Source organism: Pseudorasbora parva, chromosome 4 (genome assembly GCF_024679245.1).
Source record: "Pseudorasbora parva isolate DD20220531a chromosome 4, ASM2467924v1, whole genome shotgun sequence".
In the NCBI taxonomy this organism is placed as follows: Eukaryota; Metazoa; Chordata; class Actinopteri; order Cypriniformes; family Gobionidae; genus Pseudorasbora; species Pseudorasbora parva.
In genome coordinates this window covers 30,225,651-30,243,584 of record NC_090175.1, presented here as the reverse complement: position 1 = coordinate 30,243,584, position 17,934 = coordinate 30,225,651, and the positions used below count along the sequence as shown (strand labels likewise).

The following is a 17,934-nucleotide window of genomic DNA, read 5'->3' as shown; positions in this document are numbered from 1 at the left end:
CCAGTCCCCAGCGGCCCCGCCCCCCTGGGCGGGACCCGCGAACTCCCAGACGGTCCAAGGCCCATCCCACCCCGGCCTCTGGGGGGAACGCGAGGAGGGCCTGGAGGGCGGGACCTGGGGAGAGGGACAGGTCGAGAGAGAGAGGGAGAAGGGGGAGAGAGAGAGGGAGAAGTTAGTGGGGGTGCGCCGACCCCCGGGCACGCCACCAGGTGGTCCTCCGCCAAATTGATGGCCGTCTCCAGCGACGTGGGCCGGTGGCACTGGACCCACTCGGCGGTCTTCCTGGGGAGCCGAGTGATGAACTGCTCCAGCACCACCAGATCGACGACATGGTCCACGTCGCTGCCGCCGGCCAGCAGCCATCTGCGGCACTCGTCCCGGAGCTGTTGGGCCAGTGCGAAGGGTCGACCGGACTCGCCCCACTCCAGGGAGCGGAAACGCTGGCGGTGTTGTTCTGGGGTCCGGCCGACCCGCTGAAGGATGGCCCGCTTCAGATCATCATAGTCCAGGAGGTTCGCAACCGGTAGATGTTGCGCGGCCGCCTGGGCTTCGCCTGATAGCAGAGGGATGAGGCGCACCGGCCACTGTGCCCGGGGCCACCCGCAGGCCTCCGCGGCTTTTTGGAAGAGATCCACGAAGGCCTCGGGGTCATCTTCCGGCCCCATCTTCTGTAGGGGCACGTGCACCGGTGCGCTGGCCCGCCCAGCGGCCTCGGCGCGAACCTCCCGGTCCATCCAGCTCCGGAACTGCTCGCGGTCCTCTTGCTGGCCTTGGACTATGGCCGCGAAGCGGCGCTCCTGTTCAGTCCGAAGGTCCAGCAACGCCGTGTGATGTTCCTGGTGGAGGGCCGCGAGCGAGGTGATGATCTCCGCAAATGGCGAGGCGGAGGGCGTTGTCATGGCGGCGGCTCTGTCCTGCTTCCTTCCCGGGTTTCGGCACCAGTGTAACAAGTTCGATATAGTGAGGAAGGAAGAGGACACGGGGGTCGGCAGGACTGTTGATGCTCTTTATTCTCAATAACTTAAATCAATAAACGTGCACGCTTCAGCGTGTGTTTGTCTCTGTATAGCTCAGTTTCGCTTCCGGGTCACGCACTTCCGGCTTCCGGATATCTCAGGGTCTCCTCGCATCAACAGTCCGACTCTCTCTCTCTTCGGTCTCCGGTTCCGCTGGTGTTTTATCCCGTCTCCGCGCTCATTACTAGAACAAGAGACAGGTGTTATTAATCTGCGTCCAACCCACTCACTTACCGCTCGTCCCGCGGCCCTCTCTCCCGCTGCAGACCTCGCTGAACCACGCCCCCCTTGCCACACTCATGCATGTGAGAAATATAACTTTTAAAAGCGTAGCAGATGCTATGTTACTCAGATCAAATCTTGGCATGATTTGTTTCAGTTTAGATGTTGTTCAGAAATCTTCAGTTTTGAATTGATGGTGCACGTGGACTTGTAATTTGAGCTGAACTTCCTGACCTCAATTTCAGGTTACAAACTACCTACGTGAGTTCATGTTTTGTATAGGCTTGCCCACACTAAAATACTTTTTTTTAAATCCTATTTTCAAAATGCGAGAGACCACTTAGACGATGATAAAAAATATTGGATTCAATAGTTTTGTTCCTAAAGTGTGTGGAGTGCTGTGATGTAATTAAGACAGCACATCACACACTAACATATTCCGTTTCCAAACGACCAGAGTCCTGACTGTGACCATGGGAAATCTTGCAAAATCTCTCGTGGTCAAACGTGACTTTAGAGTAAACAAACATGGGGGACAAAAAACTAAAATAAATGCCATTTGTAGTGTTTGGACTGCGTTTTGCAGAATATTTTTGGATGTTCTGTCAGCTCGCTTTCTGATTTGGTATCGTTTCGTTCCATGTGACAATCCACAGAGTGCATGTGTTTGTCCTCTGGGTTCCCCCCACACAATAGGATTTCTATTAAATATTATAAATATTCAACATGTTATATACCCAAATATATGGCTCTCAGCCAGATTCTTCCATGTGGTCCAATGGCTCATGTACTTCTTAAAAGGATAGTTCACCCAAAAATGAAAATTTGATGTTTAGAATTAGAATTACTCCATTGACATGCATTATACGAGCAACGGTTGGAGTTTAAAAAAAAATGTGTTCTACTGTAGAAACAAACACACGTACATCTTGGATGCCCTGGGGTTAAGTAGATAAAAATACACTTTTCATTTTTGGGTGCACTATCCCTTTAAGGATCAGGGACCCCAAAAGGACTAGAGATGGCACTAGAGATGGACCAGTAGCAAAAGTTGCCCATGTGGATGCTGCTCTACTTGTTCCCCTTGCCACCCTGTCTGTTGCAGATTATGAGAACATAGATTGTTGTTGTGTGATTGTTCCACATGTATGGACAACACGGCAGTGGATATGTACATTAATCACCTTGACAGGACCCCAGCGGCGCCTGCATGTCAATTGCCTCGAGTTGCTGGCAGTACGGTTCGCCCTGTACCGCTTCCGGACGTTGCTTGGACTCCATCCCCAGTCAGTCCAGCTGATCTGGGATCAGTACAGGGACGCAGAGGTAGATCTGTTTGCATCCCACGACTCGTCACATTGCAGGCTGTACTATTCGCTGACCGAGGGCACGCTCAGCACGGATGCACTGCCGCACAGCTGGCCGCAGGGCCTGCGCAAATATGCGTTTCCCCAGTGAGCCTTCTTGCACAGGTTTTGTGCAAGGTCAGGGAGGACAAGGAGCAGGTATGTTGGTCGCTCCATATTGGCACGACCGGACGTGGTTTCCAGAACTACTCCGCCTTGTGACAGCCCCTCCCTGGCCGATTCTTCTGAGACAGGATCTCCTCTCTCAGAGACGGAGGTGGTTGCTACCATCATTTCCGCTAGAGCGGAGTGCACCAGACACTCCTATGCGTTGAAGTGGAACCTCTTCGTCACCTGGTGTTCTTCTCGCCAAGAAGACCGCTGGAAATGCCCGATCAGGTCAGTGCTGTCGTTCCTCCAAGAAGGGTTTGGAGGAGGCAGACCCAGCCTTGGCACAGCTGTGTCCAGTCTGCGGTGTTTCAGGACCTCAGACCAGCTCTTTGTCTGTTATGGTGGGAAGCTGAAAGGGAAGGCTCTCTCAAAGCAGAGGTTGTCCCACTGGATAGTGGACACCATTGTTTTGGCATACCAGCAGCAGGGGCACCCATGCCCCCTTAGGGTCAGGGCACACTCCACCCAGAGTGTGGCCTCCTTTTACAATCTCAGAGTGGAGCATGTGTCCGACTATGTACTCACCTCTACAAGTGGCCGGTAATGGACTAGGTGTCTTCGCTTGCTCGCCATTCCACTCCATGGACTGCATACGTGCAATATTTTTCTCAGGTGAGCTTCTCCGAAAGCTCTGAGCTCCTCCAGCACTGATGACCCTGACGCCAGTAAGTCTGCCCTATCTTGCCCAGACACTAGTGTCCGGCCAGGGTCCTCCATGTGTATGGTTGCCCATCTGGGCGACCCCCACATGTGTATTTCAACGTAAGCCTACTTAAGCGGGTGTATTCCTTTGGCAAGCTTGCCGCCTCCTGGGGTTAAAAATCCACCTGCGCCTGGTACCCCAGTGATCTTCCATATGCAGCCCTTAGCGGGTCATGTGTGTATTCCTAAGTCCTCACTACGGGTAGGCATTTTGCCGCATATCTCCTCCTGGAATATGCCCCCCAGTGTACTTTGGTAATTCCTGTGATAAGTGGAGGCCTTCGGCCATACTAGTCTTACACCAGGGCACTTAATATGAAAAATATATAAATATTTCACTGTTTCATTAGGTCAACTAGGGTCTTATGTCATTGTGTGATGGTGCTAGTACCCTCATCGCCTATACACTCAATAGTGTGTAGGCGAGAAGTGTCTACACAAGCTCACAGTGCTGTTAGTTTCTGTTTATGATCCCTTCCTAAAAGCTGAGTATTGCTGTGTTAGGCATTGCAGCTTCAGCGGCCACTGGCATTTAATTCCATTTTACTAACTGTCTTTTGTGTTTATCTGTTCTTGGCAAGCTCCACAGTTGTTTCTAGCTCAGGTGAAAAGCTGTTATCATTTATGTGCTGCTTATGCTACTTATGGACAGTCCCTGTACCATGTAGTGAGGTTACCGCTAATGCAAAGCTGCACTATTAATGTCTCTGCTAATGCAGAGAGCCCTTCTGCTAGCTTTACACAAAATTGAGAGACCATCACGCAAGAGAATGTCTCCCGTTACGAATGTAACCTAGGTTCCCCGATAGGAGACAATGCGTTTGCATCATGCTACTTGCTCGTGCCTCTCCTAAGCTTTTTTTATTCAGTGTCGATCAGTAACCTTATATTGATTGCATTCTCAGCTCTATTTTGCACCTGCTTGGTCATTATGGGGCAATTGCAGAAAGCGAATCAGGCCATTTTATTTTGTATTACTTAGACAATTCATGGCGTCCATAGCGATGGCAGAGTGATGCCTGACCAAGGCAAAGCTGGAGGGATGAGGAAGCCTGGTGGACCCGCAGAGGTGGAGGTCTCAGGTGAAACAGTCAACTGGTCTAAGTGCAGTGGTGACCACTGGCTTGGAGTCTCTAAGTAGAGCAAATGGGTCAACAATCCAGGATCGATCTGGTAAATTAGCAGGAAGGCCACAATATGAAGAACAGACAGCATATGAGGAGATAAAGGGCTGATATCAAGCAGTGACGACATTGCTGAAGGACTTGGCAACTAAAATACTCAAATATACTCCTTGGCCAAAAATAACAAAATATACGACTTTATTCAGCATTGTCTTCTCTTCCGCGTTTGTTTTCAAACCCTCAAATAAAGAATCAAACGGTCGCGAATCAGCAGATTGATTCTTGATTCATATCGCCAGTGTCACGTGATTTCAGCAGTTTGCCAGTTTGACACGCGCTCCGAATCTTGACCGTTTGATTCTTTATTTGAGGAACACAAGAGAAGACAATGCTGAATAAAGTCATATTTTTTGTTATTAACTGCCCAACCGGAAACACTCATCACCAAAATGGTGATGACCAAATGATTTCCAATTTAAAAATCAACATCTATACCTGTTTCCAATGGACAACATTTCTTGAATTGGCTCAACTACAAAAGATTTGTTACTGAATAGTTGCATTTCTCCAGAAAACAAATAAGGTCTTGTTGACACAACTAAAAAAAAAAAAAAAAAAATGTCACAGACATTTTCAGTTTGTATAACTGTGATTTACAAAAGTTGAGTCAACAAAAAAAAGCTAGTGGAAATTGGTACCAAGATTTTTTTTTATTGTACAACCTTAATTTTTTTTTTACAGTGTATTTGACTGTTTTCCATTTAGAATACACTTTTCATGCAAATCAACCTACAGTACAGTGCACAGAATCAGATTACTGCAAATCATACTATAAAATATTTTATTTTGTAATTCTCACAAATTTTCTATCAATATATATATATATATATTTTTATTGATATATTTTTTAGTTGGACGAATTAAAATTCTGTGAATTGATACAATTTAATTGCAGTAACAAATCTTTTGTCAATTGGAGACCTGAATTGTTTTTTTTTACAGTGTGTCCTTCAAACAGGCTTAAAGATCTTATTATTCTTTAAACCAGCATATTGATGGGTTAATTCAAGTTCATGTTGAGGTCAGAAAGTCAAAACAGCTTTCAGTCATATGATACAAAGACTAAAGGAAATGAATGTCAAATCCCTCAAAATAAGCATCATCTCTTTGATTTCCTGTCAGCTTAGAGCCTGAACATGTGGGCTAAAAGGTGAAAGTCAAATGTATTTGTATAGCGCTTTAAAGTCAAAGTTTTAAGGTAATACTATTATGTCTATAATGCCTTAATGGCACTTGGCACAGGTTGCGAATTGCAGTCATCAGGCATCAACACAAAATTATGGGAATGGAACATCCTTCAAGGCCATAGTTGGATCTAGGACGCCCTGGTACCCTTGGGATATAATGCCATGGCTGAGACAAGAGGTAAAAGCAATAACATTACTGCAAATGTGTTTTCAGTTCTGCCAGACCTGAGCAGGAACTGAAGAATAAAAAGTGTATTTTAATCATGAATGTAAACAACTGTTTGCCTGCCATTCTCGCTCTGTGTGCACAGCCTAGTGACGTGCCAACATAATCTTACTGCAATTCGTACATATTTTACAAGGTGGCTAATTCGTAGAAATTTGTACAACCTCACTCGTACAATTTTTGCTAAATGGTACATTTGACGAGTTTCATAAGAAATGCCTTCCTCAAACCCTGCCCCTAAACCGAGACAAGAGTGAGGTCGTACAATTTTGTGCGAATTAGCCACCTTGTAAAATACGTACGAATTGGTCGTGAGATAGCGTTGGACGTGCTAATGATCTCTGCGTTTACAGCCTGTGCAGTGGTATGCAAACACATGTTGACTGACTGGGAACACATGCTATCATTTCATTCTGACAGATATGGTTCGACGCCTTATACAGAAAATATTAAAGGTCCCGTTCTTTGCGTGTTTTCAAAGCTTTGATTATGTTTACAGTGTGCAATATAACATGAGTTTATGTTTCGAATGTAAAAAACAGTATTTTTCACACAATTGACTTATCTGTACAGCGCTGTTTCCTCTATCCTAAAAACGGCCTGATGATTTCCTTGTTCTATGAAGTCCCTCCTTCAGAAACACATAACGAGTTATGATTAGGCCAGCGCTTCCTGTGTTGTGATTGGACAGCAGCTTAGCGCACTTAAAGGTCCCGCCTCTTACCATAACGGGGAGATGCAATCGCTGAATGCGCGCTCTTCTCCACGTGGGAGAGCAACAAGACCACGCCCCTTATTTTGCGTGTACTTTTGGGCGGAGGGTCAACAAAAGGTTCTAGTGACGTCATTCATGCAAGGAAGTGCAGGGTGTAGTCCAAACCGGCCGTGCGCTGTAGGCTTTGAAAGGGAACTTCTGTTAAACAAATTATCTCGCTTGGCATTGAACTTTGAGCGTTATAATTTTACAGGTATTATTTATGCTCTAACAGCATCATTTCACACTACCTAAAGTTTGAAAGATGTAATCGCGAAGAACGGGACCTTTAATAAAAATATATTTAGATCGCTTAACATATAGTGATTGCTATCAGGATATGAGAAGACATTCAACCAACATGTTTCTGTAGAGAATCATTTATACGGTCATTATACTGTAAAGCTGATATCAGTATTTCATCTACCAAATCTGCCATGTCCTAATTCTGCATACAGTATAGTTCACCCTTGTGGAATCCTTTTTTACCCTGTTTTAAAAAACACTCACTTTCAATTTCACTACAAAAACGCACACATTGTCGAAGCATTTATTAATTGAAATTATTAATTTAAAGCCAATCTTCTTATTCAGTGGTCTATACAAGGTCACATTTTAGAGTCCCCTTTGACAACCTGCAGCTCTCTCTCTCTCTCTCTCTCTCTCTCTCTCTCTCTCTCTCTCTCTCTCTCTCTCTCTCTCTCTCTCTCTCTCTCTCTCTCTCTCTCTCTCTCTCTCTCTCACCGTATCCCCCCCATCAGTAAACAAGCCTGCCTTGTTTTCTTAACGGCTCACAAATCACTCTTTGTACATCTTATCCTGCAATTACTATGTTACCTTAGTTCAACCCTGCTGTTGATATTCAGCTGTTTTTCTGCATGCTTTCACTGTTAAAAGCCTCTTAGTGTGAATTGGCCCAATTGAGAAAGAAAGCAGGACAATGTGTTATAAAAGCGCAAGTATAAGCCGTTTCAATCGGTTGCTGTGGCTGAGCCAATAAAGGCTATTTTAAGTTTTGAAAAATCTGTAGCACCCCACACACTTGACTTGTTGAAAACAACAAAATATTTAAGACATAATTGATCACTAAAATTAAAACTAAATATCCAAATAAATTTAAAGGGGGGGTGAAACACTCAGTTTCAGTCAATCTCATGTCAATCTTGAGTACCTATAGAGTAGTATTGCATCCTTCATATCTCCGAAAAGTCTTTAGTTTTATCATATTTATAAAAGAAATATAGGCTGTACCGAGTCTTTCCGGAAAAAACCGAGCGCCTGGAGGCGTATCGTGTGGGCGGAGCTAAAGAATGACAAGCGCGCAAAGCGGTGACTTCCTCAAGCGTGGAGAAACCCATCTATCTCAGCTAATACAGATAATGATCCACAATCAAATCTGAGGGAGAAATAAATTGAACAGGAGAAACGGCAACAGCAGGACGTCCGTCTCTGTGGTATGTAAGTTACTGTATTTAATGGCCTCTCCACATTTCTGTGTGTTTACTCGCAGTGTATGAGGACATGATTCGGTTTATGGACTATTGTATGCGACTAGACCTTAGAAGTAGCAAGCAAAACGGTTTTGCACGTCAGAATACTGTAAGGTTATACAGAGAACAACAATGGACTAACCGTTAGTGCATTTGAATGACGAAGCACGCGATCGTGTCGTTTACTGATGTTTACTCATGCGACGGTAGCCAATAGCAGAGACATTTGAAGCAGTTTAAGTTAACTCACCGTCGAAGCTTTATCGCTGGGACCGCTCCGTCAGAAACACACTTCTTTGGTATGATTTGGTAAAGTCCTGTGACAGCAGTGGTGTGTAAATCCATTTTGAGACGCAACTGAAACGATGTTGTCAAGCTTCTCGTCATTTCTGCGTTCAAATCGGTTCAAATGCAGCGCTGCCTTCCCGGAATGCTGTGCTGAAGAGTTGAAGTCGCTCGACGTCACCCATAGGAATAAAGTGGAGCGCGGCGCCGTTCACGGACGACTGGATCTGCAGCTGAGAGACTGTTTACAGCGTGCTCTAGTCACGCGCGCGCGCACCCTACCGGGAGAAGAGCCCGTACGGCCCATACAAGGACCTTCCGCTCTTATTAACGTCAAATAGACCCATACTCGAAAAAAACTCGCCGAAACTTGTGAGAAACCGGAAGGAGTATTTTTGACACAGAAATACTCCATCAAACGTCCAACATTAGTTTTTGAAACTTTGTCTATGTTTAGGATGGGAATCCAAGTCTTTAACAGTGTAAAAAGCTCAGTATGCATGAAACAGCATTTCACCCCCCCTTTAATGACTATATTAAATTAACTATGCCAACTAAATTACTGATCTGCACATATTGTTGCTATATGATCATTAAAATGAGCCGATGACATCACCGTTTTCTCCAGAGCAGCTGAACAGCCGAATCTTATTCCGTACACACACACACACACACACACACACACACACACACACACACACACACACACACACACACACACACACACACACACACACACATGTTGGTCTATGTGGTTTACAGGGACTCTCCATAGGCGTAATGGTTTTTATACTGTACAAACCGCATTTTGTATCTCCTTACACTGCCCCTGCCCCTAAACCTACACTCTAAAAACTAATACTATGATTTACTCCATTTTTTTGGTGAAACATTTTTACACTAAAAAAATTGAGTAAATTTTAAAGCAGTGAAATCAATTATAGACACCATAAGAACTGAGTAAATGTAAGTTAAAAAAATTAAGTAGATCTGAGTAACTGCATTTGTTACATTAACAAATTCAATTGAGTAGAAAAAATTGGGTAAAAAGCATTTTAAAAAACAATATTTATGACTAATATGAACTGTTTTTATTTATGAGTATTACTAACTTGTATAGCATAACTTTAATTTCCTCTAAACCTTTGTAAAATACTCCACAGTCCACACAAACACACTTATACATGACATGGCCTTTATTGTCGAAGAGTACAGCAATAACGTTACAGTATATATATTACTGTTTTGACATGTAAAGAATAACAGTTATTTTACAACATTTAAACTCATGTAACAAACATTTTAGAAGTAAAAATGAAACATTTAAAAGTAATTCAAGCGTAATCAACCGGTCTGTTATCCCATTTCCACCGTATCAGCGCTGTTTCTCGAGCCTGAGATGGACTAACGTTAGCGGTCTGCGGGTGGACTTTGAACTTGAGACCGCTGTCCTGCGTTTCATTTGTAGCTGAAAGATGCTGCGAGGCGCCAGACTCCGTAACCTGACAATAAACAAACAGTGCCCAGTTTTAATAAGATTTTATCATCCAAATTCATTATATTCATTATCTTTACGAATAAAGTTGTGTTTTGAGCAACACAGCAGGCGTTTCAAAGACCAACGCCACACGTTAACTTAAGGTGACTCACACTGTCCCTGTATGTTGTTTTGAATTAAATAAAAGGCCTTTTAGCACAGTAATGATTATATAGATATAAAAAAACATACAAACCTGAATTTCACAGAGGAAATGCCCCAATTCTGCAACGCTGAGAAGAAGAAACGGCTGAGGAGAATTCAAATATCCGCACTCACTCAACCGTCGAGCTGTCGTCACGTCAGAGGGTGGGGGAGGGGTGCATTGTTTTTACGGTCTATGTTTTAATCCAGTAAACTTACTCAATTTCTTCAGTGTGTGTTAAATATTTATAATCTTGATTTTAATTAAGTAATATTTGTGGTTCTTGAAACAGATCGGTTTAATTCTCCATTCTCAAATATTTTGAAATAAATTTTGCAAATGTATTAAGTATATTTAAAATAAGTAATTGGTTATTTGAATACTAAATTATTTTAGTGAAAAAAACTTAAATATAACTATAAATTTTAGACAAAATTAACTGTTGGATTTTTAGTCAATTATTTTGGTATGTTTAACTAAAACCATCAAGTAAATGATATTGAGAGATTTTATTAAGTTAATAAAGTTAATTATTACTGTGATATTTACTAAGCCACTGAATTATTTTTTAGAGTGTACCCATTACAGGAAACATTCTGCATTTTTACTTTCTCAAAAAAAAACATCAGTTAGTATGCTTTAAGGCCATTTGAATTATGAGGACATTTGATAAGTCCTCATAAACCACATTTATAGTGTAATACCAGTGTAATACCCATGTAGTTATACAAATTTGTGTCCTCATAAACCACATAAACAGGCTCACACACACACACACACACACACACACACACACACACACACACACACACACACACACACACACACACACACACACACACACACACACACACACACACACACACACACACACACACACACACACACACAATTGAACTGAATTGAATCTACTTCAAAGTGAACAACAACACTATTGTCTTCATAATTGATGATCTTGGGGTTGCTAGGCAACGTGGGGGAGAGGACGCTGGCGTCGTCTGTTCGCCGCTTCTCCACCCACAAATGATCATGTTAATGTACTATTAGATTTAGATTTTATTTTATTTCCTTATGTTTGTGACTAGTCTAACAGTCAGAGCTACAATTGGGGCTGTTGCTGATTGCTGGCAGCCACTGAGAGGACGTTGTTCCTCGTTTCGCCGTTTTCCACCGCTTCTAATGTGTACGTTTGAATTGCTGCGGTTGGTTGGTTCTGGTTTGGAGGACATTTGATGATTCACTTTCTCGCCGCGACTGCTCACTGGTGGTCTCCTTTGGGCTTAAGCTGCATGGTGGCTGAAGTTTGCACCGGGCTAGCGTCATCTGGGCCATCGTAATCGGCGTCCGGCATGATGTTGGGATGTTCCGCTTCTCGGCTGCGCCGCTGTTCCGTCCTGCATTGCGGCCGTGGAGCGGCTTGGACTTCTGCGCCGACCCCGGTGTGTCCGCAGAAGTGCCCGAAAAAATGTTCTGCCTCCTGCATGGTGCTGCGGCGATCCCCATCGTTTGAATCGTCATGAAGACCCATCATCTGGTCTTCAGCTGTCCTGCCTCGGTGATGTCATCAGGACACTGCCGCTGGGAGAAATCTGAAACATGGAGTGGCCCACAGTGTGCTGCGGAGCTAACAGAGACTTCCACCATCAGCTGTTTTCTGTTCACCATCAGCTCTGTTTTCTGTGTTGGTTGATTGTTTGTAGTATTTTATATTTTTACTTGTTATTCATTTTTTGTTGTTATTCCCCCCCCCCCCCCCTTGTTGCACTTTGAGATTCTTCGGAATGAAAAGTGCATTATAAATAAAATCTATTATTATTATTATTATCTATGTGGTCCACCCTTCTAGAGTACCCTTCTACACACACATCTAGAGTAACCAAACTTAATTTAGATCTCATCGGGCGAAACATGCATGCTCTGGAATTATACTCTCCTAGGGGATTTATCCGATTGCCACCAAACGGTCATCATGAAGTCAAGACATTGAGGATCTTAAAAGGTTTGGCTTTGGTAAGGCACCAAATTTATGGCAAAAATATGTAGACATTGGCAAAGCCTTAGAAATTGGCACTTAGGAGGGGCACCAGCTTGTGACTTAAGTCAGGGGATAGTTTTACGTACAGTCACCAAACTAGGTACATATATTGTTTTCATTAAGCCAACTTAAGACAACTTTTAAAGTCATTAGATATAACTGCAATACAGCCAGGAAGTCAGATATTTGTGTTTGAATGTGGATTTTTTGAATCAAGCTCTTTCTCACCATGATGCCAGTACTGTATATTAAATATGTTAAATTGTGAGCGGGTAGATAACTAAACCAGTTTTGGCATGGTAAGGGATTAAATTAATGACAAAAAGGGAAACTGGAAAAGTCTCATCTTCTAAAAAACACAATTTTTTTAATAATAAAAAAATAAATATATAACGCATTTATTTAATTTGGATATATATTTAGACATTTTCACACTTCTTTCTGTGACAGTTTAGATTTTACGTTTTTGCTTCAAATGTTCAATGTTTGGAAATGTTTGTTAAACAGTCTCCAAATTATCCTTTGAGTATGTGCACCTGCCTATAGCCTAAGTAATTCTGAAGACATTGATTAGCTTGTCTCTATCGGTTTTATTGACAAAATAAAGAATAAAAGCCAGTATATATATATACATATACATATATATATATATCAATCCCACATTGCACCACAATAACAAGTGTACAGCTGATGTATACTCAATGGCTGTCCGACTTCACGCACTTTTTCATTCACTCTTTCCAATGAACTGTATTAGTGGACTAACATAGGGAAATAGTGAATGAGGGTTTAGGGGGTCTCACTTCCACCACACAGCGATGGTCTGATCACCTGCACCTGTTGTCAATCACCTAATCAGCACACAGCTCACCTTCAGTCCTTGTCTGGTCTTCCACTAGGAAAGACTCACATGATCTCCTTGGGTTTCCCAGAGTGCGTTCCTGTCTCCTTGTGACTTCATTTCAGAATGTTGGCTTTAGTTACCTTTCATCACAGGTACTGAGGTATCTGTTTCACCATCTCCATACTTTCTCTATAATAAAACCATCAAGACTGTCATTCATCTACCATCACTCAACGTGATACAAGTGTATCAGCTACACCCCATTCTCTGCCCTGTGTTCCCAAATAAAGTGTTTTTTTGGATCTTCACTAACCTTGTCAAGTGTGTATAACCTTACACATACAAGCCAGACTGTTATTGTTTATAAGCCTTACTCAGCTCTGAATGACCTTGTAGCAGATTAGCTTTCTGTTTATTGCAATGTTATGTAATAGATTGCTTTCTATCTGTATCTCTGTGGAACACGTGAACAATAGCTGGAAGGTTGCATTGTGTAGATGCAGAAATTATAGCAAAAACTGTGACCTCCGCTACAGCCTGGAACTTTCTACAGCAGCGTTTGTTCAAATCTGTGCACTGACCTGATTTTAGTTACAGACTGAGGGGTGGAGGAGAGATATTTAGTCTCTGAGATGCAATGCGAATTATCTCTTAGTCACTGTATAGCGGTATTTTAACATTCCTCCCACTCACCTGCACACCTGACTCATAAGCAATGATCCTAGAAATATATGATCAGCATTATTAACATGATTATGTTCCAGTAAGGACACATTTTCTGCATTTCACACATCTGACACCAAGAAGTAAACATTTATCAAAATTTAAAAAAAAAACCCTGAAGGTCATGAGATAAGAAAAACAAAGTTGTTTTAATACCTGTAACTAAGACAGTTAAAATGTGGTTATTCTCTTGAGATTGGTTAGGTTTTTGGCCAAAAGTATACGGACACCTGGAGACCACACGTCACACCCATATGTGACTGAATATTAACTTTAAAATAACACACTAATAAAATAAAAGCTTATTTAAAAATAATAATAATAATAAAAAAATTAGGGCATAGACCCTAAAATTACATTCAACTACATTCACACATCCAAATTGACAAACTGAGGTTTCACCCACCAAGGTGACAGTTAAGGGGTTTAAAAGTACAAAATGCTACAGTAAAAACTTGTTTATTATAATATAATATATAATATAATATATATATACACACAAGTCATTGTATATAGGCTATAATTTATAGTGAAATAAATAAATTAACTTGACATAAATTCCAGAATTCCTTGTGTGACACTACACATTGATTGTATTTCATTTAATAGTATTTATTATTAGTAAAAAGTATCAATTTTGATAGGCTACTTATCAGTTCTGTACTGTGTGTTACCATGGGGGTGTTTGTATTTGTGCGCATGACACTGTGCACCTTCTATATATTATTTTTTAACTCAGCTCGTGGAACAGCTCTTTGTGATGAACTTTGATTCTTCATGCAGCTTTATCTTTTTCACCTGTGTTATTATGGTAGTTGTTAGTAGCCTGTTAGAGGTACAAGTTTTAGTAGCAGCATGGTCAATTTTGTTGAAGATTGACAAGGATAAGAAGTACTTTTAGCTAATAAGAAATACTATTAAATGAAATACAATCTTTTAATCTATGCAAAAGTATGCTTTTATTTAGGCTATTTATTTATTTTTTATTTATTGTATATGTGCTTTGTTTTATACACCTGTAAGTAATTGGTGGCAAACTTGTAAATTAGAATATGTCAATACTTTTGGCCAAGGTTTTCATGCCATTTCTAGATTGAGATTAAGTTTTTAATATCATAAGAAATATGATGTAGATGATTAAAAGCTTTGGACCATCCTTTTAAAGTACATCCACTGCAAAAGTGGAGCCCCAAAATTGGATCATGTGCCCCTGACCGATAATGACGTTCCTCACTGTAATCAATGGACATCACCACTACAGCCTCTCTCGTCACACTGTCATGACAACTAGATAAGGGCTGGCTGGTCAGTGTGTTTTCCATTTGGATAATCAATCATACAGCAATGGGATAGCAAAGGGCACTATAAGTGCTGATGTGGGAGGAAGATGGACTGTGAGAATAGGAAAGATTTCCAAAGCTAGTCTTTCTTAATTTAAACTTCAACGTCATTTGACTCATTGTAAAATATATGGTTCCACCAATACAAGCAATGGTATTGTATACAGATGCGTACTGTCAGCCATCTCTTGGTTTAATGAATAACAGTATTCAAGTGACATGGTATTCCTTGCTTTAGTATACACATAAATTCAAGAGCAAAGTGTTGTTTGGATATTTTTATAGCTTACTTGGATGACTATTCAACAATTGCTCTGTAAACTGTATGCAAATAAAAAAGGATGCCCTTTATGGATGTGCACCCTCCATTTACCCAAGCAGAGAGGTTGGTAAAAATCAATGGTCTAACTCCAGACTAACGTTCTAAAAAAGGTTCTAACTCACAGATAATTTTGATTAATTTTTAAAGTTTATTTTGAAAATGAATGATGTCCAAGAGGGTGAGTTGTTTATTTGATAGTACTCACCAGTTTGACCCAATTTTCTAACCATTTGCTGATATGATAGGTGGGCATTAACTCAATGACAGTATTCAGCCAATCAAAGTCCAGTAAGGGCATTGACTCATCAGGTGACTTTTTGCCTGTACTTCACAGTTCCTCCCACACATTTATGCCCCTCTTTAGAACAAGGGTAGGCAAATCTTGCACTCAAAATCCACATTCCTAGAAACACACATGAACAAGCTAATTATGGTCTCCTAGAAGGCTACAACCAGGTGAGTTTGATTAGAGTTGGGAATAAAATCTGCAGGAAAGAGGTTGCCCAGCCAGCAGTGAAAATACACACACACACACACACACACACACACACACACACACACACACACACACACACACACACACACACACACACACACACACACACACACACACACACACACACACACACACACACACACACACACACACACACACACACACATATACATACATACACAGGTCCTTCTCAAAAAAAGTAGCATATTGGGATAAAGGATAAAGTTCATTATTTTCCATAATGTAATGATAAAAATTAAACTTTCATATATTTTAGATTCACTGCACTCCAACTGAAATATTTCAGGTCTTTTATTGTTTTAATACTGATGATTTTGGCATACAGCTCATGAAACCCCCAAATTCCTATCTCAAAAAATTAGCATATTTTATCCGACCAATAAAAGAAAAGTGTTTTTAATACAAAAAAAGTCAACCATCAAATAATTATGTTCGGTTATGCACTCAATACTTGGTCGGGAATCCTTTTGCAGAAATGACTGCTTCAATGCGGCGTGGCATGGAGGCAATCAGCCTGTGGCACTGCTGAGGTGTTATGGAGGCTATGGATGCTTCGATAGCAGCCTTAAGCTCATCCAGAGTGTTGGGTCTTGCGTCTCTCAACTTTCTCTTCACAATATCCCACATATTCTCTATGGGGTTCAGGTCAGGAGAGTTGGCAGGCCAATTGAGCACAGTAATACCATGGTCAGTAAACCATTTACCAGTGGTTTTGGCTCTGTTGAGCAGGTGCCAGGTCATGCTGAAAAACCAAATCTTCATCTCCATAAAGCTTTTCAGCAGATGGAATCATGAAGTGCTCCAAAATCTCCTGATAGCTAGCTGCATTGACCCTGCCCTTGATAAAACACAGTGGACCAACACCAGCAGCTGACATGGCACTCCAGACCATCACTGACTACTTGACACTGGACTTCAGGCATTTTGGCATTTCCTTCTCTCCAGTCTTCCTCCAGACTCTGGCACCTTGATTTCCGAATGACATGCAAAATTTGCTTTCATCCGAAAAAAGTACTTTGGACCAATCGGTTCTTCTCCACAATCTTCCTCAGGGTCCGGTCACCTCCTCTCGTTGTGCAGCATTTTTTGCCACACTTTTTCCTTCCCACAGACTTCTCACTGAGGTGCCTTGATACAGCACTCTGGGAACAGCCTATTCGTTCAGAAATGTCTTTCTGTGTCTTTCCCTCTCGCTTGAGGGTGTCAATGATGGCCTTCTGGACAGCAGTCAGGTCGGCAGTCTTACCCATGATCGCGGTTTTGAGTAATGAACCAGGCTGGGAGTTTTTAAAAGCCTCAGGAATCTTTTGCAGGTGTTTAGAGTTAATTAGTTGATTCGGATGATTAGGTTAATAGCTCATTTTTTCATGATATGCTAATTTTTTGAGAATTTTGGGTTTTCATAAGCTGTATGCCAAAATCATCAGTATTAAAACAATAAAAGACCTAAAATATTTCAGTTGGAGTGCAATGAATCTAAAATATATGAAAGTTTAACTTTTATCATTACATTATGGAAAATAATGAACTTTATCACAATATGCTATTTTTTTAGAAGGACCTGTATATATATACTGAAGAAAACAAGGTACTACTATGTACCTTTTAAGGTACTAATATGTACCATTTAGGGGTAAGTAAGGTACAAGGATGTACCTTTTCATTTTTGTACCTTAGTGTCCCGCCCAAGTGACAGAACTGTACACTGTAAAAAAATTGTGGTGGTTTTGTTGGTTTAACTTAAAAAAGTAAGTAACCTGGTTGCCTTAAAATTTTGAGTTTATTGAAATTAAAAATTTGAGTTGATACAATGAAGGAAATTAGTTTAATAAATAGAAACTCAAAATATTTTTGCATCTGAACCACATACAAAATGTGATAAATCATG

The 17,934-nt window shown here is 41.4% G+C and overlaps 1 long non-coding RNA gene across 1 annotated transcript in view; it reads right to left on the bottom strand.

Annotated features, from left to right (window-relative positions):
• Positions 1 to 17,934, bottom strand: part of LOC137073236 (uncharacterized) — a 37,962-nt gene that overhangs the window by 18,838 nt on the left and 1,190 nt on the right. The gene's annotated exons all lie outside the window — the stretch shown is intronic.